This window comes from Vombatus ursinus, unplaced genomic scaffold (genome assembly GCF_900497805.2).
Source record: "Vombatus ursinus unplaced genomic scaffold, bare-nosed wombat genome assembly UNPS02007822.1, whole genome shotgun sequence".
NCBI lineage: Eukaryota > Metazoa > Chordata > Mammalia > Diprotodontia > Vombatidae > Vombatus > Vombatus ursinus.
The window spans coordinates 38,006-53,985 of NW_020947600.1; the positions used below are offsets into that span (position 1 = coordinate 38,006).

Sequence of the window (15,980 nt, forward strand, 5' to 3'; positions counted from 1 at the left end):
CTCCCAGAAAAGAAACCTATACTTGCTATCACTTCCTTTTTTCCAGGCTCTTCTCACTTCTTTTTGATCTGACTTCTGATTTGAATATTCCACTGAAAACTGCTCTATTCAGTGTTACAAACAATCTCTTAATTTCTAAATCTGGTAGCCTTTTCTCAGTCTTCACCCCTCTTAATCTCTTGACAGCATTTGTCAGTTTTCATTATTGATCACCACTTCTTCCTACATACCAGCTCCTCCCAGGGATTTTGTGACCCCATTTTCTCCTCCTATGTATGTTTACTTTGCTGTCTCCTTTTCCAGATTATCATCCATGTTCTATTTTTTATTTTATTTTGACCATGGTTACTCTGTTCTGAACCTTCTTTTCTTCTCCCTCTATACTTTTTATTGGTGATTTTAGTCACTATCACAGGACCAATTATCCTGCTATGAAGACAATTCCCAAATCTATATATCCAGACCTAATCTTGCTCCTGAGGTCTAGCCACACAGATTTAAATGACTGTTCAGTATCTCCACCTGGACATCCCATAGACACTTCAACCTCAGTATGTCCAAGACAAAACTCATTATACCTATTCTGCCTCCTTCCCTTTCTGTTGGGGGTATCATCATCTTCAAAGTCATACAAGGTCAAAACTTCAGGATCATTCTCCATTCTTCCTGCTGTCTCCCCCCTCCCTATACACAGTCAACTCTATAATTTTGTCAGTTTCTTTTTTTCACATCTTTCACATCTACCCTCTTCTCTGCATTCTCACTATCACTACCATCTCAGACTCTCATTCCCTCTAGCTTGGACTATCTGGACAACCTTTTAGCTAGACTCTGAGCTTCTAGTCTCTCCCCCCCCCACCCCCCCCCCCCAAAGTCTATCCACACGTAGTGGCCAAAATAAAATTTCCAAAGCCCAGCTCAGACCATTTCATTATCTTGCTCAGGGATCTTTTGTTTCTAGGATATAATGTACAAACTCTTCAGCCTGATATTTAAAGTCCTTCACCATCTATCTTCAGCATATCTTTCTTATTTATTTTGCATTAATCTCCCTCATTTACTCTGGGCTCACATACCACTTACTACAAGAAACCTAATTTTTATTGTCCTCTCCCTTCTCAAATATTTTGGGTTTACTTATCTGGAAAGATGTTTTATGTCCCTAGTATGATATTAGCTCCTTGAAGACAGGGATTGTTTTACATTTTTCTTTGTATACCCAATCCCTAGTGACTTGCACATAATAGGTGATTAATAAATTCTGGTTGAACTGAATTAAATTAATATCAGTCTTTCACTTTGGAAAACCACCAGGCTCACATATGGTATAAGACTCCTAAGTCAATATACTTTAAATTTTACAAAGTATTTCCTGCCAAAGAACTCTATGAAATGGTATTTTAAAACTATTATTATTTCCCTTTTAAAGATAAAGAAAATAAGATTCAACAGAGGGCAAATGACTTTTTCATGATTACTTACCTAGTTAAATGTCAGACATGAGTTTTAAACCTGAGAGTCATTCAAACTCTAGTTCTCTCTCCTTCACATCAGTTCAGTGCTTTTTATGTTCAGAATTCTTGGTGCAAAATTTTCTGCTTCACCTTGAAGTTTCAATCTGAGATAGGGGAAAAAGAACACACAAAACATTTGCATATATGAAGACACACAGATTATGTGCTTACTTGACCATGTTCTGTCAGACACTTTCTGTTTGTGTTTATGCTTCAGCGTACATGATGTAACCTGTGACACATCTGAATTTACTCAAGAGTGTGGTATGTTACAATAAGATTTCATATACATATGTTGCTTCCAAATCATTAACTCCACATGTGACATTGCACAAGGGAGCAAACACATAATATCTCAAATCTGGAAACAATCCTATTTTTGAAAAGAAAAAAAAGCAAATGAACAGAAGACAGAAAGATGGAAGGGTCCAATATACACCAAAATATTCATAGCAAAACTTTGAAAATATAAAATAAATGGAAACAAAGCAGGTGCCCATCAAGCAAACTGTGATTCAGAAATATACTGTCTATAGAAATGCAAATGGACAGAACCAAAGCTGGTACAAAAAAAATGTAATGACTACCAGACTGAAAATGGATACATAAACAACAACAGCAAAAAACCCAAATCTAAACAGTAATCATAGTGACCAAATTTGATTGTGAAGAAAAGTTGATAAAATACACTCCTCCTCTTCATTTCAGATATGGAAGTCTGTGGGTATAGAATATTGAATATGCTGTCAGAATGGGTCAAGTGTTGGTTAACTTTTCAGAATAGCTTTATCTCTCTTTAATTTTTTTAAACAAGAAATGGTTTTATGGGTAGTAGAGGGAGTAGTGACATATTCTGAAACAGATGTGATATAAAAAAGAAGACACCAATAAAAATAAAACAAATATTAAAAAACAAATGGATTAAAGAAATAAACAAATTAAATAAATGCATACAAACATCTACATATACTGACATTGCAAGAGGAATAGACATAACTGTAAGAAATGTGATAAGAGGCAATGGATAGAAATATTTTGACAGCAACAATAGCAATTGTTATTAAATTGCAAGGAATAGTGATGGTACCTGTTGATGTAAAACAACCATGAATTGAGATGTACAGAACTTTCTTTGCATGGTATTTTTGCTACATTTATGTTGAGTTTAGTGACACCTGGGATATAACCCTTTGAGTAGCTAGGCAACAAATATAACAACATCATTAAAATGACATTCAAAATCTATTGGGATTGAGAAAAATTATATATACATAAATGAGTTCTCAGGGGCTCCATTAATTTTCTCTTAGTCTTTATCTGTCTTGGCTAAAAAATAAACAAGAGTGGACAGCAAATTAGTCAAACTATGATCTGGCATAGATGGTCTTAAAAACTGACCTGGATCGCAATGTGGGAATTGTGGTTGTGACAGTATGCATTTTACAGAAGAAATTACCCTAGTTAACTCACTAGATCCATCTTTGTCAGGTCATAATCCATGTTGTCTCCACATATAAATACTTGAATTGAACAGTTTTCCTATGAAACTCAGCTGTACTAGAAACTTCAACTCCTACAATGAAGATACTATTCTTAGTGTGGAGAACTATCCACATTTTGAAGCAACATTGACATGTTTTCAAAACTCCAGGTGATGATCTCCCGGGATATGGATGATTCTGATATGCAAACTTAAATTTCCCTTAGGACAGTTAACATATTCTATGAGCCAATAGTTAGAAGTGGTGTTGGTATCTGTGAATTACTTGTCCTTAACAGCTCTAGAAATCCCATATCTCCATTTCCTCCTTTTGTAGTATCACAAAAGGTTAACAGTCAACTGCTAAATAGACATTTATTAAGCACATACTATGAGTGAGAATGTATGCTGGGTGTTCAGAATACAAGGATAAACATGATACAAGTGAAAGAACTGACATTCCACACTTATTTTTAAAATATGATTTCATAAGTAACATACACTTGAAAACTATTTATGACATTTTCACATTTTCATAAGCATTCTTTTTTGTTCTTTGTATATTTGAATGTTTGTGCTTACTGAGGATTAAGTATATTTAAAAAAAAAGAGCTTTTTAAAATTTTGGATCTTCCCATCTTGCCCACGTTAGAAGTTCAGTGACTACTCATAGACCCAATCCAACTGATGACCAGAACAGAAGCTTTGACTTGCTTCATTTCTTTCTTTCTTTTTTTTTTTTTAGGCAATTGGGGTTAAGTGACTTGCCCAGGGTCACACAGCTAGTGTCAAGTATTTGGTCTGAGGCCAGATTTGAATTCAGGTCCTCCTGACCTCAGGGCTGGTGCTCTATCCACTGTGCCACCTAGCTACCCCCGACTTGCTTTATTTCTGACTTGGCCTGGTTTGCCCCTTTTAAGGCAGCCTGGTAGCCTCTTGCTCTGGGGGGTTTATCATATAGATATCAGACTTAGTGTAGCTACTTGATTGCCTCAAGCACCACCACAGTTCAGAACTACCAAACTCCACCAGTCTTAGCCTCCTCAGTAACAGGAATAAGGTCAGACCAGTGCCCAGGCAGGCTATGCCCAACCCATAGTCCATGCTCCAACCACAGAGAAACCCCCAAAAGCAAAAAGTCCAAGGTAGTATGTAGAGTTTCACAGGAGGCCTACTACCAGGGCAATTGTCAACATCTGATTGAGGCCTGTCTGTTAGACACCATCCAGCAACAGCAAAGGATAGGCTCAAGTCTAGGTTCAGGACTGTGTAGCAAGAAGCAGAAAGGAAAAGAATGGAGGCCAAACCTAAGTCAAGCTACTAGGAGACTCAGCTAAAACTCAGGAATTTCTGTAGAGGATGGGGACTTCTCTTAGCTGTTGCATCCAGATTAAAGAACGACATTTGAGAATATGGGGGGGTAATGGAGTTTGACCTAAGCACAAAGCCCCAGTCCAGAAATTGAGGCTTTAAATACAAGTGTACATATGACAAATACAATGAAGATATACTATGGGTTGTGAGAGCCTAAAAGGTGAACCTAGAAAAAGAGAATAACTTAACAAGTCCAAGTAGAGCTTCAGGGAAAAGAATGGCCATAAGGGATACAATTATGTCTGGAAGAAATGAAGCAAGAAATACAAAATGGAATATTAAATGAAATGATAACTAGGGAGGAAAGAATAGAAAGAGGCATCAATAGCTTAGAGTAGAAAGTGGTAAACCTTACCCAAGAAATGGACTCCTTGAAAACTAGAATGGAGGCTGAGACAAAAAGCAATGACTACTTGAGACAACAAGAGTCATTAAAAGAAAATTAAAATACTGAAAAATACCACAAGAAAATGTAAGGAATATTGTATCAAAAACTGACCTGGAGAACAGTTCCAGGAAAGATAAAAATATGGCAAGGAGTCATAAAGAAAGAATTCAGTTACCAAGGAACCATAATCAGGATCATATAGGACTTGGCAGAGACTACTTGATGTGTAAGGAGATGTTGAAATGTGATATTCTAAAAGGTGAAAGATAAAGGCTTATAATCAGAAATAACTCCCCCTACAAAAATAAAAATAATCCTACATGGAAAAAAGTAGACCTTTAACAAAATAGAGGGTTTTCAAGTATTCTTGATAAAAAAGACCAGAGCTAAGTAGGAACTTTGAAATGAAAACACCTGAGTCTAGAGAAAATTAGAAAGGTGAATGCACTTTAGCATTTGGAAGGGGATATACAATGATGAAGTGTTTAATAGGAGAGGAAGAAATAGGTGTCCTTTTAGAACCACAATGTCATCAAGGGTCATAAAAGGAGATAATAATGATAATAATAATTATAAACACATATGTTTATATTGCTCTAAAGTTTGCAAAACACTTTACAGATAGCATTTTGTTTTATCCTCACAACAACCCTGGGAGGTAGGTGCTATTATTATTCCCATTTTGCAGATCAGGGAACTGAGGCAGAAAGATGTTAAGTGATTTACCCAGGTCATAAAGCTAATAAGTTTCTAAATCTAAATTTGAACCTTAGTGTCTCTAACTATAAGTCCAGTGCTCTAGCTTCTGGGCCACCTAGCTAGGAAAATGACCTGGGGTGGTTTGGTTCTATTTTGTGAGTCTTAAGAGATGAAAGAAAATAGAAGAAAAAAGGAATATACTAAGGAAGAAAGGAAGAGAGGGGAAAAAACTTACTATTTCACATAATAGAAATTCAAAGATGAAAAAATATTAACAAGCAGAAAAAGTTGTGAGGGAATGGACATGACATGATTCTAACTTTCATTTCAACTGGGCAAAGAAGGATTGGGGACACACACACACACACAATTTGGCATAGAAATACATTAAATAGGGAAATAAGTGAGGACAGGGAGATGAGATAGCCAAGTTAAAGAGTGAAGATGGAATAGATGAAGGATGAGTCACAAACAAAACAAACTCTAATGTTGGAGGATGGCACATGAAAGGAGGATTGTTGTTCAGTCATTTAAATCACATCTGACTCTTTGTGACCCCATCTGGAGTTTTCTTGGCAAAGTGGTTTGCCATTTCCTTCTCTAGCTCACTTTATAGATAAGGAAACTGAGGCAAACAAGTTAAGTGACTTGTCCAGGGTCACATAGCTAATAAATGTCTGAGACTAGGTTTGAACTCAGGAAGATGAGTCTTCCTGACTTCAGATCTAGTACTCTATCCACTGTGCAACACAGCTGCCCCCAATGGGAGATTACCGGGATAGAAAGATACAGTGAAAATGTGTGATGGAGAAGGCAGAGGATAAGACAAGAAGGGGAGTAGAGTGGAAACAAATCCCTTCAATAATTGGTCATTAGTATGAAGTTTCTAATAATAATATATGTTTCTAATAATAATAATTGGTCTTCTCTGCCCCCCCACCCCAATTTATTCTCTATGAAGAGGAGGCCAGATGACCAAAAAGAATAACATGCATAAGAGTTAGGATGGAGAAAAGCTACAATTAATTATTATAACCATGAATGGGAATGGAATTAATTCACCCATAGAATGAAAAAGAATAGAAAAAAACTTAGCAGAGTCCAACAATATATTCTTTATAAGAAACACATTTAAAACATAAAGAATCACATAGTGTTAAAAAAAGGAAGTGTAAGAAAATCTGTTATACTTCTAGTGAATTCAATGTACATTTTCCAGACCCAGATAAATCTAGGAAAAAGAGAAATGGGACATAAGTAAAGGACCTAAATAAAATTTTAGAAAAACTATATATAATAGATCTTAGGGATTAGTAAATGGGAATAGAAAGGAATATACATTGCCTCATCAGCACCTTTAAAAACCAACCATGTGGCATAGCATAAAAATCTGACGAACAAATGCAGAGAAATATTAACTATATCTTTTTATAAATGCAGAGAAATATTAACTATATATTTTAATAAAAGTCAATATATTTAATTTAACAAAAGGCATTTGAAGACAGGATTAAAAGTGATTAGAAACTAAATAATTTAATTCTAAATAATTACTGAGTCAAAGAACAAATCAGTTTTTAATTTTGGAAAGAGATTGGGAGAAGAGAAGGGGATTAGCAGTAGTGATGCTGAAAAAATGAAAATTATCAAAACATTTTCAAAATGCCCCAAAGAGTAAAGTAGAAAGTTCTGAAGGAAGCAAAGACAAGCAAGACTGTTTGGAATGTAACATGTGAAATATATACTTTAGAAAAGCTATTGGCATAAATTTCAGATACATGGTTTCACATACCCTCCTCACTTTGTGTTCTCCAGGGTAAAAATAAATGTTCATTTTTTGGTGTTTAAGTTCAGAATAAAAAAAATAAAATTTATGTTCTATGTTAAATTTACTACATACTTAAAAAGCAATACATTCATAATAGACATTTGCAGTTTCATGTATATTATTTTTCTGTTCTACTTTAAGTATAGATAACCACATTATATTTAGTGTCTATTAATTTTAGACTTTAAAAACTTTTTTTTAAAGATTTGGTTAATATTTTAAGGAATAGGATTGATAGATGCTTTAAGGAATATTACATGATTTTAACATATGCATGAAAGACATCTTGTTGGCAACCCAATTTTTGGCGTGGTATTTTGTTCCAAAAAAAATTTTTTTTAAAGTTAATAAGGTATTTGTATACAAGCCTCTTTTTCTGGCCTTCTTTGTATATGAGAATGCTCAGTTGTTGAGCATTTTCTAGTTTATGATATATTTTCATAAGTAAACAAAGACTGATATCTTATTCCATATGCCTTTCAGTAAATTGTATGACTATTAGTATGTGATCAACTCTAAAATATCATTTGAAACCTGGCCTGTACCCATACCCTTTCCAATCTACATCAAAATGCTTTGTATGTATGTGTAGATTTGTCTCCAAAAATATTTATGGAGAAGGGACAGTAGGTATTGGCATTTCTTTTGTCACCTACTAGAGCAATAATGGTTACAGCTTTTACCCTTGAATTTCATTCCCCCCCTCCCGCTTTTGCTATGTCTAGAAAATCAATCCCCCAACACTTTAAATTACAGTGCCTTGAGTATAGCTGCTCTTCTCATCTTTGTTTTCTTCATGGCTATATTCATTGCTTTATTCAACAGAGTCAGGACTGTAATGTTACATTCAAAATGTAGTGACTCTACTGTAAGTAATGGTGGAAAGAGTTTGCTATAAAATTCTTTACTGATCTCTATTTCTGATCTTTTCATTGTTTTCTTTCCAATTTTACCCTAAAATTCCTTTGCTATGACTCTCCTTAGTTCAAGCTTTCTGTAAACCTGTTTTCCTTTCCCTGTTTCCTACTGTTCTATGAGGCACTGCTGCTCATTATCTTCCACCACAAAGATTTTACAAACATAATGATAGCAGTTACTTGTTGTGAAGATAAAATGGGATAGTATTTGCCAGGCACTTTGCAAACCTTAAAGCACCTTTTAAGTGGTAACTATTATTGTTACTTTCAAGGAGAACAATTGTCTTTTGGATAACTTCTAACTACTTCAGGAAAGATGTGAGACTCAGATGTAACTACTCAAATAACAACGAAAATTAAACTCTGTACAGGGTACACTCTTAAGCTCTGAGAATATTCTTAGGAATATCAAGAAAGGTTTCATGGAAAAACAAAAGTTTCTTAGTGTTTGGGTTGAGACAATTTGTAATAAAGATGGCCTTTAAGCTAGCACTTGGTAGGATTTTGACCTGCTTTGATGGTGGGAGAGTTAAGGGCATTCCAGGTGGAGAGAACCAGAGTAAAAGCCTAGCTTCCTGCTGTGAAAAGACATAGCCAGTAGGGGATAGGGATAATTAAAGACTTTGGAGAGTTCGAGGACTGGCCATAAGCGACATGGGAGAGCTGGAGAGCTGGTGAATGGTGGTGGTGTGGCATGACTCTTTTGTCTCCCTCACCTCTCACATCTAGTCTCACACTCACAGATTCTGTGGATTTTGTCTCTGACATCTCTTCTAAGTCTATTCCCACTGCAAACCTGCCCTGCACTGTCAGTAGCTTATCAAGAAGCCTTTGAATCCTTCTCTCTGCTGCCAGAAAAAGCTTCCCTCCCCCCTCCCCCATTCAATACTATCTATTGCTTTACATATAGAGTTCAAATTGCGTTGGTGTCTTTTTTGTTCTCATTTCTACATTCAGAGAAACTACCAACACAAGACTCAATATTCAGGGGCAGAAAAGGGGAGGTAAATTTTATAGGTTTTTTTGGATCTTAATGATAACTGGAAAGTTTTCTTAAAATACCAATTGTTGGAATTGGAGGCAGCTAGCTGGCCTTAGAGTCAGAATAAATCTGAGTTCAAATCTGAGCTCATACACTTGCTGCTGTGTGACCCACTGGGCAAGTCCCTTAATTTAATCTCTGAGCCTCGGCTCTCTCCCTCAACTGGGAATAATAACAGCACCAAAGTCGCAGGGGTGTTGTAAGGATCACATGATTTAATATTTACACAATGTCTGGCACATAACAGGTGCTATATCCATGCTTAGTGCCTTCCTCCCGGACTCACACCATTCACCTCAACACTCCTGACAAATAAGAGAAATGCCACAAGAACTGACAGTAAAAAAATCGGAGCAAGCATGGGGATGTAGCTCAGTGGTAGAGCGCACGCTTTGCATGTGTGAGGCCCCGGGTTCGATCCCCGGTATCTCCATCAGGTTTTTGTTTTGGATTCTGCTCTTCCCGCTTTAATGAAGTTAACTTCCTTAGCCTCCTTACCCACTCAACTTGTACCAAAGTCCTCAAGGTGATAATTCTGGCCCGAGACTTCCCCTCATTCACTCCTCTGAGTTTCTGATCTCTAAAAGTTAGGATACCCAAAACAATGAAGATCAACCTCATACCCACTGAGTCACATCTCTGCTAATAGACCCGGGGTCCTCCTGTGGTTTGGTTCAGGTGGCTTTGTGAGAAGACTACTGTGATGGTGGTGCCCCAAGTTATTCCCGTAGTGCAGTGTGAAAGTCAACCTCTGTGGACCTCGAAGGAATAAACCCGATGCGATTGGAAGTGGCTGTTGTAATGTTCCGACTGAAGAGCGAGGCCAAAAAGAGAAGAGGAAACATTCTGAAGGGGAAGAAGCTCTAGGTAAAAGAAGCAGAGAGGAGCCCAGTGGGACACTTATCAGAGCCCTTCAGAGAAATGTTCAGCCTTCAGAGACGGTCACCAAGAAAGTCAAACCTGAAGATTTCTGGAAACTGTTGGGGAAAATACCCTACTCTCCCTTTGCATGGCCACACTCCCATATGGAAGACACACATCAGATAAAGAAGACTCCCATTCTTTCCTTGTGCCTGACTCAATGGTGTGTCTGTTCTCTATTTCTTTTCCCCTGGACGTTCTCTCTTCCCCCCCCCCCTCTCCAGCGCACCCTACATGCTCCAGGCTTACCGACTTCTCTTCCACTTTCCTTTATCCATCTTCGGGATGAAAATGTGCCCTTCTGGTCCTTCAGATAGCGGCTGCTGTCTAATTACAGGACGCCTGGACAAGAAGTTTCACATCTCTTTAGCAGCTGAAGGCGGAGAGCTAGTTATCTTGTGCCCTATCCTCGAGGTTTCCCCTTAGAAATGGTCCAAACGTCTTCTGAGGAAAATTTACCAGACGCCTCTACCTTTTCCTTGCAAAACTTTTCCACATCCAAAAGGGATACCTATCTTTAGATGACCAAGTGGTTGAGTGGTTAGAGAGAGGGACAGTGAATCCATTGTGCTCTGCATGATTGGGTGTCGTTCTTCTTCCTATGGTCTCCAAGGCTCCCAATGGCTTTTATGTCATCTCTGTCTTCGGACATTTTGGTGGAGCATTTAACTTAGGCCCGTAATGTACAATAAAAGAACTTTTAAGTTGTAAATGACTTCGGAAGCAGGGTGGAAATAGTTGACTGTACTTGGATCCAGCCCTGCTCCTGGGACTTACAAGAGGGGAAACAACTGAGCTTAACTTACTTCAAGGTGCACAGAGATGAGCACTCAAAATTGGAGGATGCGGGCATCGATCCCGCCACCTCTCGCATGCTAAGCGAGCGCTCTACCATCTGAGCTAATCCCCCAACACAATACCTAGCCTTTCAAGCTACTCCTAGCAGGTTCTAAAATACTACAGTACACACGTCTTATGTTTGAAGTTGCCTGTGTCTGAGAAATTAAGACCAAAGACCTAAGACCACCTTCTGTGAGCGGACAGGACCAGAGACAGGAAGGAAAAATGAGAGGCAAAGCTTCAGAGGACCAATATTAAACAGAGCAGTGGACAGACTTGACAAGAAAGACAAGTAGGGCAGCCTCTTCCACCTTCACCCCCCTTTTTTCCCCACTCCCACTTTTTAGTACTACTGCTCGGGAAACCGTGGTCTCTCTCCTAGTAATTGCTGGACAAACCCAGCAGGATGAAATGCAGAGCCCTTCCTTCAGTCTGAAACAATACTGGCAAGAGGTTCCCAGCTCAAACTAGATGTATTCAGGATGCTGACTTACTTTGTGCAGACTTTCCTTGGCCAAAGAACATCTTCATTTCTGCTCTAAAATTCTATTATACTCTACTCACCCGAGGCACAATGTAATGGATACATTACCCACTAATTCTGAGAGAGGACAATTGTTCTTCCTGGTTAGGATGCAGTAGAATATAAGCTGCTTGTGGGCAGAGATTATTTTGGTTTTTGTATGCCCAAGGGCTAGCCTAGGGACTTATTCAAAGTAGGAGTTTCATAAACGCAAATATGGCATAAGATCAGGGTAATTCTGCAAGCAGTCCAAGATGGCAGAAGGGAGAGCTGCACCAATACTTCCCCAGGTTGTTGGATCCCAAGGTAAGACTGGAAGGGAGAGAGAAAAGAAAAGAAGTCCAACTGGAATTCTAAACCAGGATCTCCTGCTTAGGAGCTGAGTGTTTTAACAAAAGTTTGGACCAGGCACTGGGAGCAGACTCAAGAGACTAGGGGAGAAGGCTGACCTTCTTTTTCCAATTGCTTTTGGGTAACATTTGGGGGAGGAGTGCCATAGAGGAAGAAGAACAAAGTTTGGTGAAAAAGTCAGAATTCTCCCTAGGAATAGCCTCAGTTCTTCCTGGTGCCCAAGCCCTTTCCAGGTGCTGGCTCCCAACTCTCCTGCTAACTGTCCTGAGAAGCTGTGGTCAGTCACATTTCCCTAATTGAGCCTTCTGAGCACTGGGACTGAGCAGTTTGTTCAGTCAAGCACAAAATGTGGCTATGAATAGCTTGTATTATTTATTGGGCTTTCTTTCGATTCTAGAGTTCCTTGGGATATGTATGCTGGATTCTTTTTATTTTTTATTTTTTATTAATTTATTTTGATTTATCAACAATCACTTCCATATGCTTTTGAGTTTAAAATTTTTCTCCCCTTTCCTCCCCACCACCCTTCCCAAGATGGCACACAATCTGATATAGGCTATACATATGCATCCTATTAAACATATTTTCACATTAGTGATGTAAGTAAAAATTAGAACCAATAGAAGGAATCATCAGAAAGAGGAAACGAAACTCAACAGAAGAGAAAAAATAGCAATTCAACTTTCATAGTTCTTTCTTTGGATATGGATAGCATCACAAGGCCTTTGGAGATGTCTAAGATCCTTGTATTGCTGGGAAGGGTTAAGTTTATCAATATTAGTCATGGCACAATGTGACTGTTATTGTGTATGTATGCTGGATTCTTGGAAGCCATTCTAGTGAGGCACAGACTTGGGCAGGTTCTGTCATTCTGGGAAGGCTTCATCTTTGTGGGATCTTTGAGTCTTGTTCTCCAATTATTTTCCCATGGATTTCAGTGGGGAGGATTTCAATGTGTCTCAAAATATGGTATAGAGATGTCTCGTCCCCTTCAATGCCTTAAAGTTTTAGCTATGGTAGAACCACTATCCCCACCCCATCTCCAAACCATCACAAGAAGGAAGACAATAGCGCTGGGGAAAAAAAGGATTTGGGAACCAGTTAACGAATCTCAACAGTGAAGATGTGGAAACCAACCAGAGAACTGTGAAAATTCTTATTTGCCCAATTGATGTATTTCAATAGACATGCATGTATGGCACCTAAGATATTTTCATTGAGAACAGTTCACATCGTAGGGTCACTATAGTGATAACGAAGAGAAAGGTGTGCAGTCCTATTATGGTCTCTGCCCTGGAGGGATGTGGAGTCTGATTATATTGCACTTACCTCTGTTTTACAGCCACTCATAACTTCTATGTGTGAAGGTAATCAAAACTGGAGGATGAGGGTATTGATTCCGCTACCTCTCGCATGCTAAGCGAGCGCTCCACCATTTAAGCTAATCCCCCAACTCACAGAGGCTTCCGACACGTTTATGAATGTCCCTTCTTCCAGTACCTGGGGAAGTGGGTGGGGAAAGCGAGTTTGTATTGTATAAGAGGCAAATCTTTCCGAGGCAAGAGAAAACAAAACAAAACAAAAACAAAAGCAGGAGCCTGGGGAGGAACAAACTGCCCAAAACCAGGAGGGAGAGGGTAGGGATTAGGGGGCACAGGTATAACCAGAAGACAGTGGAGGAAATGGAAATGCAGGCACATAGGATAGCAGCCCCAGCTTCCTACTGCCTTAATACCAGGGTAGCTGAGCTAAATCTTGAGAAGACAACTGTTTCCTGGAGTTTCCAGGGATTTCCCCTCCAAACCTCACACATCTCTGGGTGTGTGTTTTCAGCGGCCTCCAGATCTGGGTATGATCAAAAATTTCCCCAATCTTTTACACTCCCCCAGTACGGGGTACCTATGCCCTTAAGGCTGACTTCGGCTCTCTGGTTCCCTGTTCTCTAAGGCTCCGTCCTCTCCCTGCACATCATTTCCAGAAAGAAATTCACCTGAGGACTTCCTTTCTCCCTCCCTCTACCTCCTCCGCTACTGCTCTGACTTTAGTTTCTGAAATATAAGGAAATCTGAGGAAGGAAGTAAGAAATACCCCAGACTATCTAAATCATATCTCTTTTAATAAGTCCGGGGCTCGCACTCTTGCAGTGGCGAGCCTGTGAGCCTCCTTGAGTGATTCCAGCACCCCCTATCATCCCTTAAGGAAAATGAAAACAATCTCCTTGGATGTCAAAGAAATAGGAAGGTACTTTTGCACATTCCTGGAGAAGGATGGTAAGGAGCAGTTGAGGTAAAAAGCTGAAGACGAAGCGAGGAAAGAGGAACCCACCTGGACAGCCCAGAGCCCTTTGAAGAAGTGATCAGTCCTAAAAGACAATATCCCGGACAGCCGGAGAGAAAGGCTCTATGGAGACAGTTACAAGCCGGAAAACTTCTCCAATACCAGTCCCATACAAGTCCCTATCCAAGCGCTCATGAAATCACAGTACAATTCAGATGAAGTACTTTCCCTTTCCTGGTCTATAGGGTTAATTTATCACAGTTCTTCTGTTCCTTTCAGGGTTGTCTTCTTTCTTTATCCTTTTGTCTTCCTCCTATCCTCTTCCTAACTGTGCCAAAATTGTCTATGGGTGCCCTGTGGAATAAACCTAAGCCCTTTTGCTCCTTCATATATGGTAACGGGCCCTGGTGGGATTCCTTCAAACACCAAGAGTCCCTCCAGCCTGACCTGCTGAGCAAGAGGCCTGTCAGGTGTCTTTTTCTCAATATTTTTCTTGTCCTGCTTCATTCTCTAAATGGAAATTCTACTGGTGTCTCAAACTCAATATGTCCAGAACTAAGTCTAGTTTCTTCTCTCTACTCCCCAAATCTATTGCTCCTTCTGCTTTCACTATTTCCATCTGTGACACCATCATTCACTTAGTCATCCGATCTAGCATCCTTGGAGTTATTTTGAATCTTTCCTCTCCCTCATCATATCCTATCAGATACCAGGTGCTCCTGATTTTATCTCCACAACATTTTTGCCATCCTCTTCTTTCTTTCTACTATCATCCACCTAGTACAGAATCCCATCATCAGCCTTCAGTTTCTTTATGGATCTTATCACCCCCATTTTCTGCTCCCTCTCCCAACCTACCCTTCATGCAGCCAGGGTGATTTTTCCTATGTATATATCTGGTCATACAAGTCTGCTCAAAAATCTTCAGTGATTTCTTATTGCTTCTAGTGTAAAATCAACTTTCCCCCTGTAATTCAAAGCCATCAACAACCAGATGTCTTCTTTCCTTCTCTTCCCTATCTCAATCTTAAGAATAGGATGATGAAGAGAGGTTACTGAACAGCAGTGCTAACAAAAAAAAGAACTTTTTTTTTAAAAGTGCAAACTCTATGAATTATTACTGATAAGATCAAGGTTCAGAGCAGTGATAAAATATTTTCCCAGTTTAGTAATTTTGAAGTATAGTTTGATTTATCGATCTTGCTCTCAATAAAATCTGGGGCCAACCTCTGAAAAGAGAGCAATGGAAGATACATGAGGGCTAAGGAGCTTAAGCATGGTCCTAGAGGTGGTAGGGAGGAATAATGTCAAGGGTACAGGTGGAGGGATAGAGAGTAATAGGCATAACTCTCCTCTTATAGAAAGAAAGGAAGAGGGTAATACTTCTGAGGTTGGAGGCATGGAGGGGCTAAGGAAGCTCTTTTTTGGAAGGCCTCCATATTCTTAGTAAAGTAGAAGCTTCTACTTTCTCTGTGTGTGTGTGTGTGTGTGTGTGTGTGTGTGTGTGTTGGAGGGGCTAGTATGTAAGGGAGTGTAGTGAATGTTGGAATGGAATTGGTATCTAGAGGAGGAGAGAAAAAGTATAAAACTTGCTGCATGGGGGGTTGAGATAAGGAGTCACTAAGAATAGATAAAAAGGTTTATCAAGCACCAGAGACAGAAATTATAGTCATGCACTGATAATGAGTGAAATCTGCTCAATTTTGCAGTTTTCTCCAACAATATTCAGAAGTGGTGAAGGAAGACTGGACAAATCACAAGGCTAGCTTTGCTTTGAGTGAGGCTTGGTGTTCTCTTCTCCTCAAAATCATAAGAAATGTTCTTGC

At 39.0% G+C, this 15,980-nt stretch overlaps 2 non-coding genes across 2 annotated transcripts; one reads left to right on the forward strand and one right to left on the reverse strand.

The window, feature by feature from the left end:
- Positions 1-9,603: 9,603 nt before the first annotated feature.
- TRNAA-UGC lies at positions 9,604-9,675 on the forward strand. Its single transcript has one exon. It is a non-coding gene; the product is annotated as a tRNA-Ala (tRNA).
- Positions 9,676-11,000: 1,325 nt separating this feature from the next.
- TRNAA-AGC lies at positions 11,001-11,073 on the reverse strand. Its single transcript has one exon. It is a non-coding gene; the product is annotated as a tRNA-Ala (tRNA).
- Positions 11,074-15,980: the final 4,907 nt, after the last annotated feature.